The sequence below is a fragment of the Mya arenaria genome, chromosome 1 (genome assembly GCF_026914265.1).
Source record: "Mya arenaria isolate MELC-2E11 chromosome 1, ASM2691426v1".
Lineage (NCBI taxonomy): Eukaryota > Metazoa > Mollusca > Bivalvia > Myida > Myidae > Mya > Mya arenaria.
In genome coordinates, this window is record NC_069122.1 from 44,158,192 (window position 1) to 44,168,838 (window position 10,647).

A 10,647-nucleotide genomic window follows, 5' to 3' on the forward strand; every position below is an offset into this window, starting at 1 on the left:
ATTGTTAGGAACCGCCTTGGAACAGTCATTAAAATGTAAATTTACTGGGGGTTGAAACTAGTTTGTGTGTACAATCTCACTCCTGTCCCAATAATCCCGAATAAAGTAAAAAAGTAAATGGTATGCATTAACTTGGGAAACTAAATAATAGAACAAATAATAATGCACTAATAAGTAAACCTCAAGTATATCTATGATTATTTATCCCGACTCTTTCTTCAGACGAAGGAATACAAGTGGGAGTACCTGTGTTGTAATACAAGGGAAGTAACTCTGCCTACTGATTGTTTGGATCTTCAGGTTCATTATTTTCTTTAGGTTCATTGTTTTTGCTCATAGTACTTACTCGCCAAACGTGTTATCCTGGCGTCTTGTCAATTTTCTACTTGTTTCTGTCATGTAGTTCCCCACGGTGTAAGTTTATGCATTTCTATTGTTCCTTTACATCTAGTGATTCATTTCCCGTAGTATACTGTATAAAATTTAAGCTTGCATAAGAAATCCCTCGTTGAATTTATTTTTGGGTCGAGATTCGTACTAATACCTTTCGTACCTTTGTGTTTTTGCTCTATGTAAATAACTTAGACACTCAAAATTTGTTTTTATTTTTTCAGCTTCTTACCAAACTTATGATGTGCACAAGAAACATGAATAAATGGTTAATTCTATACTGGTGTTCAGATGGTTTATCCTGCAACAGCCAGTACAGTACCTGATGCAAAATTTTATGATGCAGTTATTGTTTGAAATTATAAAAATCCAACACAGTTTGCTTTAGCAAATAAAAGGTTTAAAAATGTGTGATCAAAGAGTTCCGTAATGAAAAGCATCAGTGTACTTAACTGGGAACGAACAAAGAAAAAAATATTAAAAATAAAAAACTCAATATACACTGTGTGGGAATGGACACCGGATATAGCTCGAAAAATGATCAATCAATAAGCATTTGATTCTGACACATGGTAAGTTTTTTGTTATTATTATTTTATTTTATAGTGATATTTATCAAATTCGAAGAGCTTCGAATAGATCAATTCTGTGCAATACACGACTATAATGGAAATGTGTCTCCTCTTTTGTATAATAGCAAAATTCTCGCCGAATGTTGCATGATCGCTCACAAATGTTCAATTATGTGGTACGATTTCAAACATAAAACAACAAATAGAAAACAAGAATGAAAACTGAATCGAGCGATTTCATTATAATGAAGCAAATAAATAACTGCACAGGGGATAGCTATTAACTGTACTGAGGATAGTTGCGATGTATTTATATTAACGAGACTGTGATGATAGTTACGTCTTCTTAACTCTATGCAAGCTCAGGGAAAACTGTCCAATGTTGTCCATATCGAGAAATTAGAGCAATAATGTTACTGTTATATGTATAGTATACCTTACATAAAGTGTCTCTTGTTTGTATATATAAATAAAGATGATCGGTTCGTATGTCTTTGCATTCTAATGAAAATTCAGTTCTATATCATCAGCTGTCCATATCATAAATATAATATTGACCGGTGACGTCATACAACTAGTAAGTGCGGCTTGCTATTTTCACAACGTCGTAGAAAAGTCGCAAGAAAACTTCATTAGCTTTGTTTAATAAAACACACCTACAACGCTTTAAAAGTATTTAGTGGTAATATAAAAGGTTCGGTATAATATAAAAAATATTTACATTACACTTCGGTCACCAGTCAATTGTAACCACGGCCCCCCAGGTCCTGGGGTATACCGGGGATAGCCGGGGAAAAGGGCCGTGTTTTTACTTTCCATGTGCCGCCGCAGGGCCGGGTGACCGCGATGGTTTTGTCATAGCGCCAAATTTAGCGGAGATTGGGCCTTATGTAGAGTCTCTGGGGTGCGGGGGCATTTGGCCGGGGTTTAACCATCAGTTTGTTCCCGCAGGGCGGGGATTTTACCCGGGGTTGGCTGGAGCGAAAGTCAAAGTCCCGGCTATTTTTGCAACGTTTTTGCACACTAAGTCATCAAAAATAAATAATATATTGTGATCAAATTTTGTTCACTTGAACCTGTTTCTAAGCTTGGATCGATGTTGCTATTACTTAGAACAGGAAATGGTCTCAGCTCGTCCACTTCACCGAGAAACTTAGTATTGTGACCAACCTTGAAATATAAGCAGCATGCATACACATGTATACGTTCATTTAGGAGGACATGTACCAAACTCATTGATAACTTAAGTTTAATCAATAATTTGTCATTACATTGTATTCTCACTTTTGCAGATAATTTGAAAAAATGGATTTGACGGATGCATCCATGGATTTGTCAGCAGTAACTGTGACTGAGGATAATGGAAAAAAGTTTGTGTGCAGCATATGTACCTATTCAACTGACTACAAAAGCAACCTGAAAAGGCATATGAATGTACAAAGAGACATACCAAGGACCAGCACTCCAAAATCTAAAGAAAAGGCGAATGAAATATCGAAGCCATTAAATAGTATGTGTATTGTATATATACTGTTATTGTGTTACGATCATCTTGGTCCATTTTTACATGCTATCCCCAGTACACATTGCTCAACTTTAAAACTATCCCCAGTACACAAAACGGCTATCCCCGGTACAGTATCTTGAACATTTGTAAGGGAATATCTTTAACAGTTTTAAAGTTACATTGCCAGTTTTTACAATAAACATAGTTTAGCTTATGCTTGTAAAATCCTTCGATTCAGATTTCTTTATTTATTCGATATATTTCCTAAGATTACAATACTTGTCGAAATTTTGTGAGTTTTGAGGTGATCATCACAGATTTAAAGTAACATTTTTCATGGTCTGCTAATTTTTAAGCATTATAAAGCACATCATAGGCCAAATTTAGCATTAAGCTATTAGTTCAAACACTTGTTTCATTTGTGGATACGGGAGATAATCGTTAACACAGCAAGATCTTACCTCTGGTCTAGAAAAACAACAGCATATTGGTATGTTTACTTATCACTTTTTGAGCTATATCCGGTGTCCATTCCCACACAGTGATATATATTTGCTAAAATCTTCTTCCAAATGATTATTATTATTTGTAAAATTTTGAAACAAGTTGACGTCACAAGCTTAAACATTACTAGTGAGCCAATAACGGTTTTAAAGATAACTCTGCAATTTTTTAATGAAATCAAAATACTGAAAGCCATATTCAACTATATTTTTTTTTATAAGTAAATTGAAGTGCAGAGATTCATAGTGCAGATATTAATTCTCTGCACTGTTCAACAAGTTAATGTTTTCTCTCCGCCTGTGTTAAAACTATTGAATAGAAGACATTCATTGTTTTATAATTGAACCATAATTTAAGTTTAAATATTAACACTATCTAATACTTTTCTGTACAAATGAAGTGACGTCCATTTACGCATGAATGCCCCGACGAATCACAGGTGCAGTAGTTTAGGTGACCTACTTATTATGCATATGTTAGTATAGCGCATGCGCGAAGTGGAACGTTCGCGTGTGTATTCAAGTTTTGCTTTGAATCAAAATGGACGGATTTCAGTATTTACTTCATAATCACAGTTTATTGATCCATTCGAACAGTATAATTTTTAAAATTGAAAGGGATGCAAACGCGAACACAGTTGAGGCATTTGCTAGTATGCTATAACCAGTGAAGACTTTAGGGTGGCGTTTTTTTATTCAACGTGGACATTATAAACAAAGCGGCAAATTTTTTCCTTACATTTTTTTTCACTGTTCATACTTTTCAACATCAAGAATACAAGGTATTTGTTTAGTTGGAACATTATGTTGTTTTACTTGATACGATTTCACTGTTTTTAAACTGAATTGTAAAATTCAAGTCATGAAAAGAAAAAGTCACTGTCGGTTATTCGTTCTGAACAAATTCGGATAGACCTGACCTCAGCGTCGTGAAGTTTGAATGTGACAGGAATACAACTGAAGTGGGGGTAAACTTTAAAAACTATACTGCACAGCAAGCTTACAAAAAAGAACAGTATACACAGTTTACGCTTCACCACAATTGCCATTTTCAGCGGGACATTTAAGATCGCATGAATGCCTCCGCAATGATTTTTAATCCTTAATTAAACATGTCTCAAACATCCGACATACCAATATAGTATGTTACTAGTATGAGTTCAATAACATAAACTTTTGTTCATTAAATTATTTTATACAAACCTATCAAACCTGTTTTATGTGTTGTACAACATGAAAAACTAATAATTGAAATGCAATTACGGTTGGAGTTGTATTAATATTTGTTTTATAGATTCCTACCTGAAATGGTATCAGCCATCAGGCGCGTAGCTAGGCATACTCCCATACTCCCGGGAGTACTTCGATTTTGAAAAATGAAAATTCTAAATGCCCTAAATCCGGTGTAAAACTTGAACCCTAAGGGGGTACAGGCGAATTTGAAACCAATCCAGCTCGGCATTATAAAAGTTAAATGTAAAATGTCATATATATCGGTAGTAACTGTATATAGTATCCTTTACTACGATGTTCCAAGCACACTTTAAACATGAAATCTTAAACACGGTAAACAACTTAGCTTTACTTTTACGTATTATAGAACAGAAGAACAGAACAGATAATTTATTAAGACTTGTACAAAGTACATCATCTTCTTAACCATATACATATAATAATTGAACACATGGTGAGAACACAGGTAATACAATAATGAGTAAATTAGAATACAGATGTATGGACATATTCAAATTAGGTGAGGATGAACAAAAATATTACAAAAAATGAATCATTGTTATAATTCAATATTAAGAGTTGTTCGTCTTATACATAACGCTTCTTTGACAAATAAAGATAGTTTTATAAGTTCTTGTCTATTTGTCGAATTTAACAGTTCAATAAATTTTAGTACAGACGGACGTATATAATAATTACGTTTGATGTATTTCTTTTTAATAAGATTAAAACATGGACAAATAAAAATAAAATGGAACTCGTCTTCTATATCTCTTCTATTACAACATAAACAATATCTTTCATCACGTTGAATTCGATTACGGTTATATCTACCCGTTTGAATTCTTAAAGGGTGAACAGAAAGTCTAAGTCTACAAAAGAATAGGCGTAAGTTTTTAGGTAAAATGTCTAAATAATGTTCATAACCAAAAGTGGTTTTAAAGTCTTTATACAAAAACAAGACTGGACTATCAAGAGAGCGATACCACTCTTGCCTAAAACAACCAATTATTCTAGTTTTTAACTCACACAAAAATACTTTTAATTTGGTACACTGGCATTATCAAATACATATCCAAAGCCAAACTCGCTCAAAAGCTTTTTAACATTTGATACCTAATTATTCTTTCCTATTGATCAATCATAGTTACCTCCCGTCTTTATTACGTCAAGTCAAGTTTTAAACAGCGCGAATTTTAAACAAACAAAAATGGCGTCTCCGACAACCTTTTGCCCACCTTATCCCGATGTTTTTCGAGAATATGGAACTTGTGCAACATCAGTCCCGTATGATAGTGAATTCAAATTCAACCTGCTGACCAAACACTGGGATATCCAAGTTTCAAGTTTCTTACAAGGTATACTATTAATAATAGTATTATTTATAAAAATACACACGCTACTGTAGACTTGAAAAGTAACACTTAACTGAAATACTAATTAATTTTGTAAGAGGAAAATCAAATGAATAAATAGTATAATAGCATGTGTTTTTGTTAATTTGGTGACATTTTCAGAGCAAGAATTTATAAAAATATAATACAATTTGATAGTATTTATTCAGCCATAAATCGCTTGACATAATTAAAAAGTTATGTATGACTTTTCATAAGTCCCTGTGGCGTAACTGTTAGCGTCGATGACTCGTAAACCAACAACTCGAGTTCGAATTTGGAGAGAGTACAATTATTTAAAAAAAATATTTTTACATCTTTATTGTTATCTAATATTGTTATTATTTTATTCTTCTTCTTATTTTATTATTATTATTATTATTGTTGTTGTTGTTGTAGAAAACGATTTGTATTGCCCATATTGAAGCAAACCTGATTAGGAACATTATCTTTAATTGTACTGTAGGTATGTTCAAGGACGGTTTCGCACCCTTCAACCAAAGTATTTCGTGTCATATCCATGGCTACGCTATTCTGTGGTCACTGATGGTGTCTACTGCGCCCAATGCCATCTGTTCGCTGGCCCTGATGCTCGCGTGAAAACATTAGTCACCACAGTATTGAGAGATTGGAGCAACATATCCAAGGTAGTTTTGAGCCACATGAAATCAGAGGCCCACCTGTCTAACTGTGATTCAGCAGATCATTTCTTAGCAATAATGAACGGCGAAAAAAAGACATACTATGTAGCATGTCATCCCAATACAATGTGGTCGTTGAAAAGAACAGAAAGATCCTTGTTAGTATAACAGAAGCGATAGTGTTCTGTGGGAAACAGAAAATTGCCATGAGGGGGCATGAAGGCGATAAGGGAAATTTTCAGGCCCTATTGAGCTTTCAGGCCAAGCAGGATCCCATATTAAAAGAGCATCTAGAACACGGAGATCCAAGATCTATGTACCTTAGCCCCGATATACAAAATGAGCTTATTTCCATTTGTGGAAAACAAATCGCAGACAGTATCGTGCCAAAGTGCAACAGCGCACCCTGCTTCGGGTTTATGGCTGACGAGGCCACTGATGCCAGCACTATGGAACAGATGGCCATGTGCCTTAGATATTTCGACGGAGCTGATTTACGCGAAGATTTTCTGGGGTTCGCTGAGTGCTAATCAACTACAGGCGAGACGTTGGCCAATGCCTTCTTAGCAAATCTTGAACTGGCGGGTGTTGACGTAAACAAAATGCGTGGCCAGGGATATGATGGCGCTGCCAATATGTCCGGTATCCGAAGAGGCGTACAGGCAAGAATCCAACAGCGTATTCCTGGGGCTGTGTACACCCACTGCAAAGCCCACTGCCTCAACCTGGCTATTATCCACGCATCAAAAGAAATGTATGCAAGGAACATGGTGGCTCCCGTTCAACAAATAGCGTTTGCTTTTAACTACACCGCCAAACGCTTCCTACGCTTCCAGGAAAACCTTGACAACGATGAAGTTGCCCGTGTCGAGATGGATAAGCGCACTAAACTGCAATCTCTGTGCGAGACCCGCTGGGAAGCTAGGGTGGATGCTTTGCACACTTTCCTATGCTCATTTAGGTAATCTTGAGTAAACATACTTAAATTATACAAATGCTCTTAATCAATATTCTTCAAAGTGTTTATTGTATTTTTTCCTAATTATGTGATATTTCTTAGTCTGTTATCTTATCACTTTTTTATTTAAATTATGTACGTCTGAATAGAAAGGCTTTCGATTGTTCGCTCACAAACCATGCATTCTCGAAACATTAATTTTATTGTGTCATGAATTTCCAGAGTTGTTTTAAGTTCCTTGGACAACTTATTTGCAGTCATATGTTATTAAATGTTTTTCCCATCTTTTCACTTACAAAAAGAAAGATGGACGTTGCCGTGCGCTTTGCTAATGCGTTGTTTAATGTTACGTCACTATCAAATATCATTTCAGTCTGAACGCAACGATCCAACAGCATGGGACAACCTGTACGAGAAGACTTTGTCACTAGCAAGAGACATTGGGGTGGAACCGTCCATTCCTCGAGGCCCGGGGCGACAGGCAAACAGGCCTAACGCACCAGCGGCAACACCCACAGAATACTGGAAGGTCAACATGTTCCTTCCTTTAATTGACCACCTAGTTGTTGAGTTAACAACCCGCCTGCTTAAACCGCATGGGAGATTTACTGCACAATATCTTCTGCCGACGAAAGTAGGTTTTCATTCATCCTTTTTTGATGAAATAATATGTGATATCAATGAAAATACTTGGAATTGCGTAATGTTATACATGTATAGTTAAATAAAACATCAATTATATTATTGTTCCGTAAAAAACAAAGTGTGTGTACCAAAACGTTAAGTTCTGTGCATATCTATATTTTTCTCTAGAGCAATTGCTTATTTTATTGTTTAATTATAAAAAAGTGGGTCATGTTTGTTTTGTTATAGGCTACTGAACTGACATCTGCCAGGGCCGCAGAGATTTATGCAGAGTACAGTCCAGACTTAGAGTGTGACGAGGAGACGTTTGTCCGGGAGTGTAAAAGATGAATTGCTAAATGGACCCCAACATCCCCAGCTGAGTATCCAGACCTGGAAACATCTTTGCGAGTGGCCACTGAGGCATCATATCCAAACATAAGACTTTGCATGATGGTGTTGATGTGCATGCCCGTTTCCACAGCTACGGCAGAGCGGTCCTTCTCCACGATGAGGAGAGTAAAGACGTACCTCCGCAACACGATGACCACCGAGAGGCTTTCATGGCTTGGGCTTCTTAACATTTATCAAGAGCGAGATATCAACGCTGAGCACGTAGTGGATGTTTTTGCACGTAGAAAAGACCGTCGGCTGGCGTTAGTGTTCAAAGTTTAAACGTGTGTTGTTATGTAAAGCTGTTTCAGAACGGGGGAAAAAATCCATAAAATAAACTATGTATACATTTGTGTATTATTTGCTTGTGATGTTTTCCATGTTTAAATCAAACTATATGTGATATTTGTCCTCAATGCAACTTGTTCAGCTGTATATACTATATATTCGGAGGGAGGCATCTCCACCAAGTATAAATATGTTTTAAATATTTATTGCTCGATCTTGCAGTTTTCCTTTTTTGCTTCAGTTATTATTAACTTAAAACTTGCATTTCAAGTTACCAGATATGCGTCAAATGCCGCCAAATCGCACGAGTAAACAAAAAAGATTCAGGGGGAGGACCCCCGGACCCCCCGCTAAAAATGGGAGTACTTCAAATTGGGTTCCAGCTACGCCCCTGGCCATTGGACCTTATAAATATATATCATGGCATATATATGTTTGTAGGAATACATGATGAATATTTATGTCAGAGTTATGGCACTTGACAAAACAAAAAAAAAATACAAACATTTATATAGTATCTCACATGAAACGAATAAAAATGAAACATATTTTGCATTATCATTGTATGGTTTTAAAGATAACCATCGCCATTTTCACGAAATAACTTTTTTTCGTCACTGTCAACAAACATGGTGGCCAAGATTGACAGACGATTTTGACATATTTTCTATGCGTCCTTTAACCCAAAACATGATTAAAAGTTTTTTCTCAGATTTTTCACGGATTTTTGCCTGCGTCTAATACCCGCTATCGTCTGTTACCCAGTCATTTACGGTACTTTTTCAACGTGAATTAAAGATGTCAGTTGGCAACACAGTTTTGACTCTTCACTTGATCCCAAGAATACGTGCTATGTAGGATCGTAACAAGCTTTTTATTAATTTATTGGCATAACATAAATATTAAGTTGCACTTGAAGATATACCCACTTTTAACAATTTAGGCCCACAACAATAGATCCGTGGCCCATTTAAGAAAAAAAAACTGAAATGTAGTTAATAATTTTCTCCTTTTTTACAATAATGAAAAGTGTCATATCATTGACGTTAACCACAGTTAATAATGTCCTTTTTGTTATTGTTGAAATATAACTAAAACCTGAACATAATTTTGTTTCAATTGGCTTGTCATTGATCAATTATATTCAATAATAAAGCTGTTCGAAGCACTTAAGGTTGTTCATTCTCTTGTTACATGCATGCTTGGCATGGAAGGTACAAAGATATGATTTTGCCAAATTATCTGCTGAATAATATAAAGATGTTTGCACGAAGGTATTCAAATTCGATGTCATGCACATTTAATATTGAATATTTAAATTACCTTTGGTCTTTCATCACACTAGGCCAAATATTAGAACGTTAAAATTCATTTTTTTTTCCAAACCTATAACTTCAACCTTCGTAAAATTCCGTTAGAGCAAACGAGTAATTCGAGCCAAAGAGGTTCGAGCAAACGGGGTTTGGGTCTATGCATACAATGACACCTATTAATGTTAAGATCACAATGACCTGACCTTGTCATGAGTTCTTATTAAACACCCCTAGATTAAAGTTATTGGCAATGCCATATTCCATGAATTAGGCACGAATAACGGTTCCTGATGTTTCGTATGAATGCTTAGGCCAAGGGCAATGTGACAATAAAATGATTTGTTTGTCAGTTTTTACAAGAGCAGATTCAACAAAATCATGTAACAATTATTCAGATTTATTTCATTGTGACTGCATACAAAACGCTTTAATACTTTAAAAGAGGGCAGTGCTATTATGTTACAGATCAAATTGAACGTCTACGGCATTTGCATTTTACCAAGTCAAAATTCAAATTAGTAGGACAGCTTTAAGTACAATTAAGATATCAATGCCCAAGATACCTTTTAACTTAATACAGACACAGAAACTTAATCATGTTTATTTAAACATTAATGTCAACATGAACAACAAAACAATAAAGAGACCATTGCCAAGAACTATGTTACATATTTCAGTATAAATGCAGGTGTATTCAAGAATAGCAATACTTTTTCAGGGTATGGCAAAACATAATTTCTTAAATGGTCTTTGGAAAAATATTCAGATATACTAAGTTTGGTCGCAATATGTCTACCCTTCCGAAGTTATTCAATACTAACCCTTTTTCTA

The 10,647-nt window shown here is 35.3% G+C and overlaps 1 long non-coding RNA gene across 1 annotated transcript; it reads left to right on the forward strand.

The window, feature by feature from the left end:
* Positions 1-347: 347 nt before the first annotated feature.
* On the forward strand, positions 348-2,558 carry LOC128230607 (uncharacterized). Its single transcript, XR_008260284.1, has 3 exons — positions 348-414; positions 615-962; positions 2,255-2,558. It is a non-coding gene; the product is annotated as an uncharacterized LOC128230607 (long non-coding RNA).
* Positions 2,559-10,647: the final 8,089 nt, after the last annotated feature.